At 49.3% G+C, this 17,369-nt stretch overlaps 1 protein-coding gene across 1 annotated transcript in view; it reads right to left on the bottom strand.

The window, feature by feature from the left end:
- The window catches only part of HPSE2 (heparanase 2 (inactive)), a 255,716-nt gene that overhangs the window by 235,587 nt on the left and 2,760 nt on the right, over nucleotides 1-17,369 (bottom strand). The gene's annotated exons all lie outside the window — the stretch shown is intronic.

Below are 17,369 nucleotides of genomic sequence, written 5' to 3' on the forward strand. Positions count from 1 at the left end.
TCTTAGACTTTTTATATCAAAACAAAACAATTCACTTTGAAGCTGGTTCTCTTTCACCAGTCCCCATGGGCAGTCCCCAGCACTGGGACTGGCAGGTACCAACTGCATTTGGTGGTACAGCTCACGCGGTGCTTTGTGTACTCGATACAGTACAATCACTCATGTAACAGCAGCACAAATGCAGTATGAAGGGAGCACACCCGTGTGGCAGGTCAGGTGAGCTGCGGCTGATTACAGGACAAAACTATCCGTGGGATTGGGGGGTCACACAAATGAAGGGGGAATCCAAAGGTGCACTGTGGCCAGAGTGCCAAATAAAGCAAGAGGGGCTCCCCACAGGCAGTATGTCTCCTCGCCCCAAGGTGGTCCTGGTTCCTAGCTCAGTTCCACCAAGAGTGAGTCATGTCCCTCATGAGATGGTAACTCCTGCTAGCTGATTCCGGCCATATTCCCCATATGCCTGGCCTATGCTGCACTCCCTGCACTGAGTGATGCAGTATCACTGCTCAACAAATAGCCTCCCTGCTCCCTCGCCCCTGGGCAGGGCCTCTGCACCCCACACACCCCACAGAGAATTACTTCTCAGGGAGGAATTCTAGCACCATGCAGCTACCAACATACAGACTATGACTACACCATGCTAGGGAGCTGAGAGATGATCAGGTATCTGTGAGGAAGGTTCTTATCTCTGATTAGCGATCTAACGCAGAGAGTGACCACCCTGCACACTGCAACCGAAAACCAAACCAGACAAAATAATAACATAGCCACTCTGCCCTACAGCCAGCCTAGCAGACCACGGGATGCTGGTGGTGTAGAGCAGGCTAGAAGCTTCTACTGCACCATCCTTCCTGCAGCCTGCGTAGGAGCAAAGGGGCATGGCCAGGAGTCCCCACATCCCACCTGCTGGAATGGCCTCGAGGTCATTAGTAGCTGCTGTCAATTAGAACATCCCTCAGGCTCCTCTAACTTCCTCGAGGGGGCCAGACCAGCACACAAGCAGCCCTGGATCAGGGACCACAAAGGAAGCTGAAAGAAACCCTTGTACAAATGCTGTTTTTGAAGTGTTCTGTGTATTCCTTGGCTGAACCTGGGGATCTGGGCCAATGCATCTCTACAAGACTAGAACATTCACAGATAACACGTGTCTGCATTAACCATTATCCACAATACACTTGCTATACACTTTCAGTCTCGCAACGTGATTTTTAAAGAAAACTGTATAATGTTGTGATACTCTGTACCTCGGGGGAACACCCTGCACCCCCATGTTCATCCTTATGATTGTGTGGTGTCCAATGCAAAGTTTGTCATGTCGGGTGTCTTCGGAAGGCTCGTGATGCACTGAGCAGTGTTGTTATAGTGATGTTATAGGTTGTAATTTCATGTATATAGTTATGAGGCTGAAAATGTGTCTTTGTGGCTTAGAACCAGCCCAGGCAAAACTCTCCAGGAGCAGAGGAGCGGTTCACACCTCATCAGGACATGGATGGGACAAACCCAGCCCAGCCTCACAGGAACAAAGGACACTGGTCTAGGCAGCAACAAAGGATCTGTGGGACTCTCGAGTCACCCCCCCTTCCCTTGGTCAGTTTGGGACTGCGATGAGGTAATGCTCACCTGACCCTGAGCGGGGGGCAAAGCCAAGAGGGAAGAAAGAACATGATAAAAGGGAGAGACGTTTGCCAGGCTCTTCCTCTCTCTTCCACCTCCATCTACAGACATCACCACCAAGCGACTGAAGCGCTGATCAAAGGGGAGAGCCTGGCTGAAGGGCAACCAGCCAGCCTGTGGTGAGACGCATCTAAGTTTGTAAGGGCACTGAAAGTGTTAAGAGCAGCTTAGAATGGGTTTTGCTTTTATTTCATTTGACCAAATCCGACTTGTTGTGCTTTGACTTATAATCACGTAAAGTCTATCTTTGTCGTTAATAAATCTGTTGGTTTATTCTACCTGAAGCATCTGGTTTGAAGCGTGTCAGACTCCCCTTGGGATAACAAGTCTGGTACATATCAATTTCTTTGTTAAATTGACAAACTCATACAAGCTTGCAGCGTCCAGCGGGCACAACTGGACACTGCAAGATGGAGGTTCCTAGGGTTGTGTCTGGGACCGGAGATACTGGCTAGTGTAATTCGGTCGCACACTCCAAGGAGCAGCTCACATGCCAAAGGCTGTGTGTGAACAGCCCAGGAGTGGGGGTTCTCACAGCAGAGCAGGGTAAGGCTGGCTCCCAGAGTCAAGGATTGGAGTGACCTTGCAGATCACCGGTCCGGATAACACCAGAGGGGAACATCACAAACATATTACTTAGAAATGAACATCCCTGTTTATGGAAATGAGTAAGATGGGGCACTGAAAAGTAAAACTTACTTCAGGGATCAAACTCACGCTTGACTGGGCACCAGAGAAACATACCAGTAAATTCCAAGTTGTGAAATATATAAAATATCTAGTTTTAAAAAAGCTCACCGCAGTTAAAAATGTTTAAACAATTTCTCTAATCTATCTGTCCAGGATTTTATGAAGTGCTCTGTACTGTTTACACACTAGTATAAAATTATGATCACAAGTAGTTTATGCTGGCTACCAGGCAAGTGTTACTTGGGTGAATTTAGATTTTAGTTTGTGTGTGTCGTGTACTTCTTTCTTTGAGTCTCTGAGCAGAAGCCGAGGCTCTCCTGCATAGAAAGATGTATATAACAAGTAAATTTTTCTAAGAGAATTTTAGAGTATACACTTGCATCGGTCAAATACATCCACATAAAATTCTGCTGTCTCACTCATCAACCAGTAAATAACTAACAAACCAGGATGTACCATTCTTTCTGGTCACAGAGCAATTTCCGATGATATTTGTAATGAGACAGTTTCTAACTGAAGAAACTAGAGATAAGAAATAGGAGGAGTCCATCCTTACCGTGAGTAACACCCTGTATGTAAACAGCGCCAGCCCCACCTCCCATTAGACAGATGGTGGGTGCGGACATGACAGAAACAAGTGAAACAACATTTGCTAATGAACAAAATTGCTCAGGACGTTTCAGAGAGAACACTGAGCCAAGCCGAAATTACACCATGGGGGTCATCCCTGCGCTGGCCCTGGCACATGGTCTCCAAGGGACCTAATGGGGCTTTCCCATCTCTAACTTCTATGGCCCACATCACACCCTGAGGGGAGACTCTTCACACACCGCTCTATCCTAGCCACACCGAAAAGCAGTGTCTGCAGCACTGCCCCCTCTCTCCTCGGGCCCTGGGGCGTGTCAGCCAGTGCAGCCATGCTCGCTGGGAACAAGAAAGGAAGAGGGTGCTGCAGGGTAAGCGCCAAGGCACAGAGCCTCCCCTGACAGGTCCTGGCCTCCAGCAGATCCCAGAGAACCAAGAAGGCCTCAGGAGATCCACAGTTGCTGCGGGGTGACCATCCTGCTGCAGCTGCAGCGGCACAAACCCCCAGAAGAATTCATCAGAATCTCTGCAAGGGGAGCAATAGCTTTTTCAAACGTAACGATGAGTGCGGGCTTGATGTTCCTAGCAACTAGAGCCCCTGCGTATCTCCGGAAGAGCCTGGGATTGCCGACTGGGGGGACAGAAGACATGGAACAGCCTCCGCCATTCTGTCTCTGCTTTCCATTAGCCATCTCATGCCTGCCCAGTCCCCTACACCTGCTCCACTTTTGTCCCACACCCTCAGCAGTCACCCCTCTTAGCATGACCCCTTCCCTCCTTCCACTGACCCTGTCGCCTGCCCTTTCCTGCCTGCCCTTTCCCCGCCTCACCAGTATGATCCCTCCTGCCGCCAGCCCCATCGTGAGACAGCCAGCAGCTCCTTCTTCCCTGGGCCCAGCACGGCAAGCATGAAGACTAGGCCAGTCACCCTGCCACCAGCGCAGCCCCAGGACCAGGAGGAGTCCATGTCGCAGATTCCCTGATCTGCCCCTACAGATCCCAGCCCAACTGCCAGGAGACACCATGGGACGAGACATGCAGCCCTCCCTGTCTCCAGTGCTCTGTGACTTGCACTCTCCACTTGTGGGTTTCCAGGTGGAGTGCAGGGTGTTGGGTTTAGCCTGCTCTATCAAGGCCTAAAGTTTGGGGCCATTGTGCCCAAGAGATACTCCCTCCCATACCCCGTGCAATACCTCTGCAGCTACATTCAGCAGAGAGATGCCAGCTATACCTCAGTTCAAACAAGAAGAGGCTGCTAGCGGGGCATTCTCGCCCCAGGGTATCCCTAACTGTGAAACTCTCTCCTCCAAAGGTGCTGACACTTTGGTGTTGTGACTACTCAAGAATTTATCACAAGTCTGGCAATATTTGGTGCTTTTCTTAAAGTCCCACTGCTGGAGTCAAAAGATGGCAAGAGAATCTCTATTTGCATTTTATTTTAAAAATAAGTTTCTAGCCTTCAGGGTTGTGGAGAATGTGAAGCGATTGCTCTCTAAGGCAAATAAAAAGAGCACAAAGCTTAGTACTTTTTAAAAAATCTCATGATTTGGGGGGGCCAGGCTCATGAATATTAAATGCTGCCTTTCAGAACCAAACATTCAGGACACCTACGTTCTGACGCAGAAGATTTTATGTGAATAATCTAACTTGCCTATTTTCTAATGATTTGCATACAACCATAAATTTCATCTTTAAAAAAAATCATGTGTGGATTTTGTGCTGGTGAAAGACATTTGTTAGAAAATTCTAGAATGAAGATTGACTGTACAACCTTAGTTCTATCCCCCTGTGAGTATGCATTACCATACAGTCTTTAGTTACACGATCAAGCGCATACTGTTTTTTCCCTGCATGGATCATCAGCAGGATTTGAACTTAAAACCTTCAGCACGGATCTCTTTTGTCAGAGTTACAAGAGTAACTAGTTTTGGAATCAGACCGTTATCCTGTATGTGGAACAGCCACGGAGGGGTGGGAGAGAGACACTTTGCAAGAGAGTAGGAGAATGTTGGGTATCAAGATTTTGGGGTTCTGCTCCTGGCACCGAGAAAGGAGTGTGATGTAGACGTTAAGAGCAGAAGCTACAAACAGAATAGCCAATCACATAGACCTGGCGTATTCTTTCTGAAAGGCTGCAAAAGAGTTGTGAAGTGCACAGGATTGTTAACCACAGTTAGTGGGAGAGATGGGATTAGAGAAGGGGTTCTCACAACAAATTTTTGGTGGACTGAGAGTGTGGCCACCAACTCTTGCTGGTGGCCGCTCTGACAATTTTTCCTAAAATAGGTTTCAGAGTAGCAGCCGTGTTAGTCTGTATCCGCAAAAAGAACAGAAGTGGGCTGTAGTCCACGAAAGCTTATGCTCTAATAAATGTGTTAGTCTCTAAGGTGCCACAAGTCCTCCTGTTCTTTTTCCTAAAATACTTAAACTTAAGGAAAAACAAATAATTATGCACATAGACATGTCCAAATCATTGTAATTTAGTTATGTATGTGTTGCAATAATAAAAATAATGTTCAGCTGTTTCTGTTCTTTACTGGACCTAAACAGACGAGAAACACAAATAAGGTGCTTTGCACGTTCTTGTCTTTCGTATTGTTTTTTCTTTTGCTTTTTTGGTTGCCCTTTTTTTTTTTATTAAAGTCTTGCTGGCTAGTAAGTTGCTGCTGTGAGAGGTGATACTTGTATGTTAATATCACTTTTCACAGCCTCCCAGCTAGCTCCTACAGACCTCACTGTGTGCTGCAAGGTCTCCCATGTAGCTGCTCTCGTCGGCATAATTAACCCATCCCTAACGAGCGGCAGTGGCTATGCTGGCAGGAGAGCAGCAGGGGCTATGCTGGCAGGAGAGCGGCAGGGGCTATGCTGGCAGGAGAGCGGCAGGGGCTATGCTGGCAGGAGAGCGTCTCCCGCCGACATACCGATGTCCACGCATCTGTCTGTGAAACGTTTGTTCACAGCCCTGACTGACAAAAGTGCTAGTGTAGACACAGCCTTACTCTGCTGTGAAAAGTGATACTAACAAACATACAAATATCAATTTTCACAGCAGACTTACTCAGCCCTGGCATGCCAGGGTACAAACTAAGCCCTGAAGGGTGAGGTGGGTAGGGAGGCAGCGGGGCCGGGGTGATAGGAGGAATGGATGGGGGCCGAGGGATGGCAGCGGGGGCCAGAGCCCACTGTCACAAGGACAGGGGCTGGAGCCCACCGCTGTGCAGCTAGGGGATAGAGCTCGAAGCCCTGAGCCCGGAGACAGACCCCAGAGCCCGAAGCCCTATGGCTGGAGCCTGCCACCCACCACCCTAGGGCGGGAGCCTGGCCCCACCACCGTGGGGAAGGTGGGGAACTCACTGGTTGCTTGCTCCTCCAGTGTTTGTGTCTCCACAATCCCTGCTGGAGGCCCCAAGGGAAAGATCGCTGCTTCTCTCCCCAGTCCCCCCCCGCCCAATCACCACCCAGGAGGCTGTGGCCGCAAGAAAAGCCGCTGGTGGCTGCATGCAACCACAGGGGCCACGTTTGAGAAACACTGGATTAGAGCTTGCAGCTCAGGGCATCTTCCTCTATGTTAAAGGGTATTTTGTAGGGAAGGGTACCTTCCCCACCACTGAAAAGCAGAGTTTTGGCTATGCCAAAGCTCTGGAAGGCAGGACAGTCCCTACTCAGTTCTGATGGCAACCCTACCCGGAGCCCAGATTTGTTACCCTTCCAGACAGGCTTGCAGAGGCACATCGGAGAAGGTAAGTGGCTGTCACAGCTGCAACAGGGAGAAGCTGTCTGAAGTTACAACAGCAGCTCAAAGTACAAGTTGCTTTGGGTTTGGGTTGTGTGTGTGGGTCAAATACTCAGAAACCCAGGGTGATGGGTGGGCACTTTTTTTTCCTATCAAAGTCCTTTCGCTCAGGCGGCTGAGCATCCAAAGGGCAGGAATTGTCAGTCACTTCCCACCTGAGGCCACAGGAACATCTATACCTAAGAGCGGGATTGTTATTTTCCCCACACTTAACCCCAGGAGTGCGGTGTCCCACTGTGCGGGCAAGGAAAACACGAATCAAGGTATTGCTCCTACAGGCGGAGAAAGGCGAGAGATGGTTACTGCTACGATTAACTAGCTGGGAGGGGCTCAAATCCAAGGGCCAGAGAGGTAGACACAGTAACACCCCACCTCCCCAGACACAGGCAGGGGATGGGCTAGCGAAGAAAAGGGCTGCTCAGGTCGTCCAGAGCCAGACCCCCTTATTCTCACTGGTGAGCAGTCACGTGTGTCACCCCACTGAACTGCACCACATACGAAGTAAGGGTATCCAGATCTGACCCTTAAGTGAGAAGGACAGAAAATGTCACTTTAACCCCCCACACAAACAAAACCAAAACCCTGAGGACACTGACTATTGTAGAGTCTGCTTCAGCTCAGTACCTATGGGCCTCATTCATGCTATAAAAACACAACAGCCTGAAAACAATACTACCCAGTACAAACATTTCAGGTTTAGCTGCTGTCCTCACTTAACACACAGCTCAGTTGGGACCTGAACTCAAGTTCACTTGAAATCTCTCTGCGGCTGTCTGCTCCCACAGCTCCTTTTGGGGGGTGCTTGGGCATCATTTCCTGGAATGCTGGCACTTCAAAGGGGACAGGCTGGGGCTAGGACACAGCATTGTGTTTGCGTTTTGTGTTATGGAGCTGATATGGGATGCACCTGGGAACTCATTAACTCACATGTGCAAATGAATTTGCTGCTCGGTCCCAGCCTCTGGAGAGCATGACTCTGCAATGCACAGGCACCACACAACTTGTTGCAATTAGCACATTCTACTCAGGAGAGGTCCACGCCTGAAACAGCTGGTGTTGTTTCTGGTTAAGATTCAGAGGCAGGTATCTTAAGGGAAAGCCTGCAAAGTGCTTGCTGCTTAATATCTGAACAAGCCAGTGCAATTAGCTCCTCGGTTTATGGGCAAATTTCACACAAAATATTTTACGCAATCTCTCCCTCTTTAGACTTTCATACCCTTCCCATCTTCATGGTAGGTGAGCACCTGTGACTCAATATTTCCCTTTGCAGAGCATTCAGATTGAGAGACAAACTGACAGCAAATTCAACCTCATTTGAAATGGCTGGCAATTCAGATCTCCACTGGCTCTCCTGCCCAAACAGTGTGTGCTGTAGGGTAGGGATCTACCCAGGAGGAACTGTACTGAAATCTTCAACTCACATCACACTGTTCAGTACTCAGTCTTTAGCCGGTAATACCTGGTAAACTAGGTTACTCCGGGGTGTAATGAGCTACAAATCTCTTCATCTTTAGGTTCCTGATTGAAGCTAGTCAGGAAACAAGGGAAGCAAAAACTGCAAAAACTTTCTAAAAATGTGTTTCTGTTTTGCGGTTGAAATTTTGTTTTTGGCTACATTTTTAACCAGCTCAATTACTGGTTCGAAACTAACGCCAGGTCAATCCTCAGGGGTCATGCCCAGCTGATGGCCATTTGGAGTCTCTGGGAAATAAGCTGGTGGCCTCAATTCCCAGCAAAACGTACATGTCACAAAATTCACCACTTCCTTGGGCAGTTTCAGCCGATGTGTTGCAAACAGGAGGAGCACCAGGCCTGAACTTCCCTCTCACTTCTAGGGGTGAGTCCTTCCAGCACAATGGCAAAGGTTCCAATGGCTCTGGAGGGCGTGCCCCTGTCCTATGGAGAGAGGGCTCCAGGCACCAGGCCTGTCAATTCAGGGTGTTTCAGGGGCACAAAAGCCCATTTTTAAACACTGAACAATGCCAGGATGGCAGCAAGTTGGCCTGGATCCACCCCAAGGAATGAAAGCTCCTTTCTGTTAATCATCTCCTTCACCGCTCAGGTGCCTTTCCTTCAGTGTTTTATAAATAAGCACTGATTAGTCCACCATAAAATGTAATGGGCTCTATGTACATCTTAAGGGCTGTTTCCCAGTTACATTAGCCCCAACAGACAGTCCCTGGTCCATTAACTCTGAAACTGCAACAGATTTTCTCAGATATAAAAACAAATAATGCTCCCCAGGCTGAGACGCTGCACCATGTTTCACTGCCAAGCAAACTCTCGGGGTGCAGCCAGGAAGCCCACAGGGGAAGCGCTCCCCTCACAGTTAGCTGGGGGTAGAGGTGACTGTTCCTGGATTCCTAAGAGGAAAAGTCCAATGTTGAGTCACAACGGCAGCAGCAGAGACCGACGCAGGGACATGCTGAAAGGAAAGTGAATGTGCACCGCAGGTGCCTGGAGAAGAAACCAGAACCACAATGTATTGTTCAGCTGCAATGCTGCGAAGACCGAACCCTGAGCAGTGATGGTTCTGTGACAAAGTGGGAATGTTCCGTAATATTTCAATGCTTGTGTGCCTCAGTTTCCCCCTACATTTTGCATTGCTAGCCAATGGGAGGAAAATAAATTAGTTTGCTCTCAGGGCAGGCTAAAGCCATGTCTACACGTACAGCACTGCAGCGGCACTGCTGCAGTGAAGACAGGCGAGAGCTGGCATAATAAAACCACCTCCGCAAGCAGCAGAAGCAATGTGGGCAGGCGAAGCTCTCCTGCCGCCATAGTGCTGTGCACACTCGCGCTTATGCCGGTGTAACTTATGTCGCTCAGGGGGGGGGGGAGATATTCACACCAATGAGCAATGTGTGGTTATGTAGACGTAGGCTAAGAGGCATATGTCTGTGCATCACCCTCCCTGTCTAGGTGGAATGAACAGTGATTAAGGTACTGGTTCAGATCAGCAAGGGGTCCCCCAGAGACAATGCAGGCTCCAAGGCAAGTGATTCATGGATTGACACTCGCAGTAGGAAGTTGAGCAGACTCTAGCTCAAAAACAAAGACTGGAAGGTGTGAGGGGATAAGTGTGAGCTCTGGAAGAAGCCTGGGAGCTCTCTCACCTGGGACCTGATTAGGGAACGAAGTCAGAGAGAGAGTTCACTCCAGCTTGGCTGGGCTCTGGGCTAACCAGAATAGATTATGCTGTAACCTTCAGCTCCCAAAGGGACTTCCTATGCTGTCTTCCAGCTGGCCAATAAACCCAACCGTTCTGAAGATGCTGCTTGAGTGGTCCAGTAAAGGCTGGGTGAGGTGCATTATTAGTTGCTGAAGAACGTACAGGTCTCTGCGGGACTCGCTGAACGGAGCTCACGGTGTGAGCCAGGAGTGCTGAAGGCCCAGAAGTAGAGTCTCAGGAAGCGATGAGGCTGCGTGGCCTGCCCGAAGAAAGAGCGAGACCCCTTGCGGCCAGAATGCTGAAGTTCCTCCAAGAGTCTGTTCCAAAGCTGGGGGTAGAGCTGGATCTGTGACAGCTTCCCATACATAATCCTGCAGGGACTCCATTTAGTAATCCACTCCTTACTGGCTGGAGTGGCCAAGCCGGTCTGTTCAGTCTGCTTGTCCCTAACCACACAGTAGGGGGGCAGGGGAGTCTAGAAGCAAGTCCCTCAGGTGACCACTTTCCAGGCAAGAGAGAAAAGAAACATACAAGGACCGAGGACTACAGTACCTGATCTGAACACCCTGCTTCTCCTGCCTAAGCCCCACACTACTCCAACAAGGACTGGGCCGGTTCCACTGGGCCCAAATTAAGTTTGATGAGGGACAGGGCTATTATAGTTCTGGAGAGACCTCTGTGCCTATTCAGATCCTTCTTTTTACTGTTTTACTACCACCCATGCTGATGTCAAACACTATGCTGTTAAAATTACCTTGGTTATTACAGTTCGGTTTTTAAATGTGATGCACCAACTCTAAAACTGAATGGCAGTTAAAACAAACAAAACTATTTTTAATTTCAGCACATAACTGGTAGTAATAAAAACAGTAACGCTATGGCTTTAATTACCTACAGCAGTGGTATTCAATTACATTTTCTGGTGGGCCAAAGGGCTCTCTCTAGGGCCAAAGGGTTCTGAGGCTGTTTGTTCTCTCCAGCAGCCTGGGGTGGCAAACTTGCAAGTGTGGTGTGCCAGACCATATTTCTGAATCTTAAAAATCAAAGGTTAAGTGTGCTGATAGACAATATTCCAATGAAATCTTGCAAATAAATAATAATACAAATACACCGAAATGCTATTAAAACAGTACATTATTAATATTAAGTCTTAAAAATTTGAAATTAAAGTTAGAAGTTAAACTCAAAGAAATGGACATCTCATTTCTCTTTCTTAATGCCTGAAATTTTGACAATCGCTCACTCTGTCTTTTTTTTTTTTTCCAGAAAAGTACTGTGCAATGAGCATTCAAACTAACTCATGAAAGCCCATCAATTACTGATCCCCTTATGTTGCATAAACTTCGGATTAAGTGCCTGATTAAAAGTGTAGCACTATAAGTGGAAATGTATCAACACCATCTAGCCCCAAGGGGTTTAAATGTAAATGGAAAAAATTCTTAAATTAAATAAATGGCATGATGGTAAACAGAAGGCAAATGGAGACCATCTGCCCAGCCCCCATCAGTTCTGCCCCCTCAGCCCCCCACATCTGCCCAATCCCTATCCCCCCCATCAGCTGTGCCCCCCGGCTGACCTCCACTCCCGCTGGGTTCCTTCACCACCCATCCTCCCAGGCTGGGGGGGGGGGGAGCAACTGCAGCAGGGCTCCCCCAGACCCTTCCAGGTCGGGGGGCAGCTCCTGGGGCTCTTCACTCCCTCCTCCTTCCCAGGTGGGGTGTTACGGAGAGGGGGAGCTGCAGAGCTCTTTCTTCTCCCCCAGCCCCTCCCTTCCTGTGAGAACAGACAGAGCTCCCTGCTTCCTGGGCAGCTGTGATTGGCTGCTTCTCTCAGGTGGCATGGCAGAGCAGCTGGCCCAGCCCCCCCAAGCCAATTGAAGAGCCATGCAACAAACTATACATGTTTGGGGTGGGGGCTCTCAAAATCCAAGGCCCTCGGCTGCAACCCCTAAAGCCCCTGCATTAATCTAGTCCCCTCCCTGGCTACCTTTTCACCTGCCTTGCTGCCCTGGCTACCAGGAACAACCACCAAAATCTACCTGTGAAGTCTCCACCCTCAACTCCTTCAAGTTACTGCTAAGAACTCTCCTTCCGTGCTGGCTACAAACAGGAGCGTGTCTGCCCTTAATTAAAACAAAACACGAAGCTCTGAACCCAAAGCCCAGACATGCTGAAGGCACCACTCCCCCACCTCTGGAATGTTATTTCCTCCCTTGCATTGCAGGCTGCTTGGGGCAGGATCCTATCTAGTTCTCTGTGAAATGCCTAGAACACCTGTAAAAAGCAACAGAGGGTCCTGTGGCACCTTTAAGAGTAACAGAAGTATTGGGAGCATAAGCTTTCGTGGGTAAGATGCACTGAAGAAGTGAGGTTCTCACCCATGAAAGCTTATGCTCCCAATACTTCTGTTAGTCTCAAAGGTGCCACAGGACCCTCTGTTGCTTTTTACAGATTCAGACTAACACGACTACCCCTCTGATACTAGAACACCTGTGAGTGTGATAAAACACAGGACAGACACAGAGACACTCCTAGATCCCTGGGGGAAAATGACCCACCCAATGGAGGGAATATTTATCCCTTCTATTAGGGTAGTGCCTAGAGCCCCAAGCAGGATGGGGGCACCATGGTGCTAGGTGCTGTACAAACCCCATGCAGAAAGACAGTCCCTGCCTCTAGGAGCTCTCCATCTAAATTAATGCCACATGAATTTAACCCTATGTCCAGGGGCAAAAACCCTCATAAACATCTTGTCCCACTTACACTCAGACCCCCTGTGGGAGGAACTCTCCCCACTCCTCTTGGATTCAGCCCGGATCCAAGAACCCCAAGCCCTGAAATGACCTTCTAGGCATTTAACTGAAACGCTGTTTGATATGTTCCAGGCATGGCCACGTGTCCCCTCTGCAAAAGAAAGGGAAGCGCAGCAGCTGAGCCAGCACTCACCACAATACCAAGAACGCCAGGCAGCCTCAGCCTAGCTGAGTCCCCGGGGCAGGTCCTGGCTCTTCTCTTGGGACATCGCTGTCACAAGGGGCTTAAGGCAAAGAGGCTGACATGGCCTTAACAGCTGTAGCATCACAAGTCCCTCTTTCCTAATACCTTGTTCCTATTAACTCATCCTCTCCAACCTTTTCACGTCACCCCACCCCAGGCCAATAATAGATTTTAAAACACACAAAAGCACATACAGAGAAAAATGGACAAACACAGATAACTTAGAAAAAAAGAGGTAACTAACATGACACTTGCCAGCACGCTCTCTGATTGCTCTGATCACGGGCTGCCTCCCAGACTTATACCTTTTGTCTATGTTGTTTATTTAGCTCCTCAGGGTACAGGACATCTCTTCTTATGTGTTTGTTCAGTGCCTAGCACAATGGGGCCCTGATTCGGAGGGCAGCCTCTAGGTGCTACTACAATGCAAATAGTTCCTGCATTCTTGATAAGAGTGGCATAGTGATGCTGTGGAAAGATAACATGGCTACTAGGACTCGGTGAGGTGGGGTAGAGCTTGGCAGAGGCAGCAGGATTTCATTTCAGAGAACTGGATTCCTCTAGTGAAGCTCTCAGCGCAACCTCCACACAAAAAGATCCTCTCTAATACAATGACAGTTACTAGCTTCTGGTCATGAAGTTTCCACACAGAGATCTTAGGAACAAATAAGAAAGTTTTGCTTCTAGGCAGGAAATCCCCCTTAGCACACCTTTCTGATTTACACTGATCTCTGATAGACACCACATGTGTCCCCTCCTTCCCTCACCCACATTTGCAATGGTTCTGTTCCACATTTAAGTGATGAAAAGTTAAGACCTGTGGTTACAACTTCTATGAGAAACTTCATTTTGAAAGGCTGCTACATTTCAACTTTATTGCCATGAGGAAAACTGAAGAAACAAAAGCCTTCAGTCATTCCGTCATGAAAACCCCTAGTGAAGACATTTAATAAGTGGAAGTTCTCTGCCGCAAGTTGTTGAAATATTGACCTTTGGGCTGAAACTGCAACATTTATTTCTACAAATGTTTTGTATGAACCATCCACAGTTTATGCCGTACAGTTCGTTTCTCCCAGAGATGTTTGACTACAGCTGGCTGGGCCAGCATTTTTTCTACAATCTGCACCTCCACGGACTGAGATTAAGACAAACTCTTCCCTTGAGATTTGTTAGGGTAGCACAAGATCAGGACTGGTTTATCTAGTGAAACACCGAGATAAAAGAAATACCCAGAATGACCCACCTGCCTGTATGGAGCAGAATACAAGCCTGTTGATCTGAGTGCAAATCAGATCAGGCATAGAGAGAGAGAGGGAAAAAACTGGCAAATATGTCTGCTTTTTCCATTCAGTGCTTCACTGTTTGACTAGCGCTCTGCAAATTATTGTCTTTGCTACTGATCTACCACTGGGATCCGTCTTTCTACATTAATTGGCTTCCTAAATCTTCAGCTCCTGGCTCTTTTAAGTCACAGCTAGAAAAGGGATATTTTAAAAAAATGACAAAAATATTGTTACTTTTTTTTCCTATTTGTAGTCGTTATATTCCGCTTTCTTAATTAAATAAAGCAGGATAGAGCTTTGCCACTACAGTTTCCTGAAGTTTCTTTGCCTGAATTAATGCTGTCCAAAGGGAAGGAAAAATGCTTATACAAATATTTCAAGGGAGAAAAAAATTCTAAAGAAAAAGCCAGAACCACTAATACAAAAGCAAAGTGCTGCAATTTGTCATTTTTATTTTTATTTTAAATTTTAAGGTACTGAAATGCTTTTTATTATCTGTTTTTAATGAGGAAAAATAAATAAATGTGGACAATTGAAAAATTTTAAAACCCTTTAAAAACAACTATTATTAATAAAACTTTATCTGGCCACTCTTGCTAGAAGAACAGGAGTACTTGTGGCACCTTAGAGACTAACAAATTTATTTCAGCATAAGCTTTCGTGGGCTACTGCCCACTTCTTCGGATGCATAGAGTGGAACACACACACCCTTGCTAGAGTGAGTGATTTCATTGGCATTAATAGGGTTTCTCACATGAGGAAGGGCTGCAAGATCTGGCCCAAAAGCAGGTAAGATTTGAACCTAGGCGACATACAGGCAACACGTGGAATTGGCTAACATCCCAAAACACTGATGATTATTTATAAAAGTCACATACAATTGGGGAGGAACCAAAGGGTTGGGGGAAGAGAGAAAAAGACAAACATCCGACCTTTTAAAAAAGGAAACAAAAGTAACCCTACAATTACCTCTCAGTGCTAGCTTCACACCAGTTAAAGAATGGAAAATGTAGTGGGGGTGGGGTGAGGGAAATATGTAAAAATCTGAAGAATAAGTGAACCAAGGTCAGTAAGCAGCCTGCCTTTATAGAAAACAAATCATGCCAGACGAATGTGACTGTTTTTAGTGCTGTATTACAAAGTAGATAAAAGGAATGAAGTCAATGTAATAAATGTAATACCTTAATTGTAGTAACGCTTAATTAATACCTTAATTGTAGTACAGCACTAAATCCTTCTCTGGCATAACTGCTAGGAACAATTGAGATAAACCAGCGAGAAATCTGGTCCAATGGCTTAGAACCATCTCGGTAAACAGAATTAAATTCAAATAGGTTGGGACTCTCAAGCGGACTGAAAAACGCAGCGCTAAACAAAAGGAAATAATAAACAGCAAGGGATGGGGCTGGCGAAGGTGCCTAGCAGTGTTGAGTCTGGTCTCATTTAACATTTTCATTAATTATCTGGAAGTGGAGTAAACAGCACACTCATTTCGCTGGCAGAGGATGTGAAATTGGGAGGCGTGTGAACGCCAGCGCGGGGAGAGAAATAAGGCGAAGAGGCCAGAAATGTTAGAAATGTGGGAAGGAAACGGCAGAGCCGGGTGAAAAATGGAGGCCGGGAGACTTAGCAGAAAATCGAACTGGATTTTTTTTTTCTGCTTTCTTTGGCAAAAAAAAAAAAAAAAAAAAAAAACTGATTTTTTGCAACCGGCTCCATGGCTGGCAAGCTACAGGCAGGACACGGCGAAGAGACCAGGACGGAGAGATTTGCCCCGTTGCTCATGACGGTTTTGACCCGCTCTCTAAAACCAGAGCATGAGATTCGCCCTCGCTGCGTGCAGAGCGACCCCGGCCCGGCCCGGCCAGGGGAGCCGGGAAGGCATCGCGGGGCCGGGGGCCAGGGGCGGCGGCTGCCCGCAGCCGGGGTAGCACCGCGGGAGCCCGACGCGGGTGTAGTTTGGTGGCGGTGAGGAGGAGCAGAGGCTAAGAGTCGCGGCGTCGAGAGACCGCTGGATGGGTGTGAGCCCGACGGAACCAGCGCCCGAACCGCCCCCCAGTGCCGGGAACAGCCCCCCGGGGTGCGGGGAACCGGAGACTGGCGAGGGCAGTGTCCGGGCTGCAGACCGGCGCGGGGACGGATGCTCAGGGCTGAATCTGCCTCTCTGGGCTCCGGTCTGCGGGGGGAGGGAACCGCATCCTCCGGCCGCTCCACGGGGAATCAGCAGGAACAGAGCCAAGCGACCGGAGCCGCCGGATGAACTCCCGCGGGCACAGCCGGACGCTCCTGCCCTGCCCGGGGCTCTTTCGGCTGCGTCTGCCGAGCCCCGACACCCCAGCGCCAGCAGCTTCGGCGGGGCCGGGCGGGCGCCGCTGCCTCCGGTCCCGGACAACTTGAACGCTGCGCCCCGACACCACCCCGATGGGCGCCAGGCCGCACGGGGACGCCTGGGCACTGAACCTCCGGGCTCGGGGCCCCGAGAGGAGCACACGGGCTGCCGGGGCGGCGTGACTCTCCCAGCCCGGAGGGCAGCCGGGGCAGCGCGCTGCTTTCACACGCCAAGGGGACCGAGGCCGAACAGGCCCGGCCGAAGGGCGAGTGTCTGGGAGCGTTACTGGGGGGCGGGGGGTGTAAACAGGCGCCTACCAGAAAGCGGGTTTTACCCGGGATCCAGAAAGTATCGTCCGAGCCCGCCACCCCCTACACACAGCCCCGAACCGCACACCCCTGCCTGCCGCACTACCACAACCACACACCCCAGCCCCCCCCCCACAACTACACACCCCGAGAACCACACACCCCTGCCCCCCTCACCACAACTACACACCCCGAGAACCGCACACCCCAGGCCTCCCCGCACCACCACAACCACACACCCCAGCCCCCACCACCACAACTGCACACCCCAGGCCTCCCCGCACCACAACCACACACCCCAGCCCCCCCCACAACTACACACCCCGAGAACCACACACCCCTGCCCCCCTCACCACAACTACACACCCCGAGAACCACACACCCCTGCCCCCCTCACCACAACTACACACCCCGAGGACCACACACCCCTGCCCCCCTCACCACAACTACACACCCCGAGAACCGCACACCCCAGGCCTCCCCGCACCACCACAACCACACACCCCAAGAACCCCACCCCCCCCCCCCCCCCCCCCCCC

Source organism: Trachemys scripta, chromosome 7 (genome assembly GCF_013100865.1).
Source record: "Trachemys scripta elegans isolate TJP31775 chromosome 7, CAS_Tse_1.0, whole genome shotgun sequence".
In the NCBI taxonomy this organism is placed as follows: domain Eukaryota; kingdom Metazoa; phylum Chordata; order Testudines; family Emydidae; genus Trachemys; species Trachemys scripta.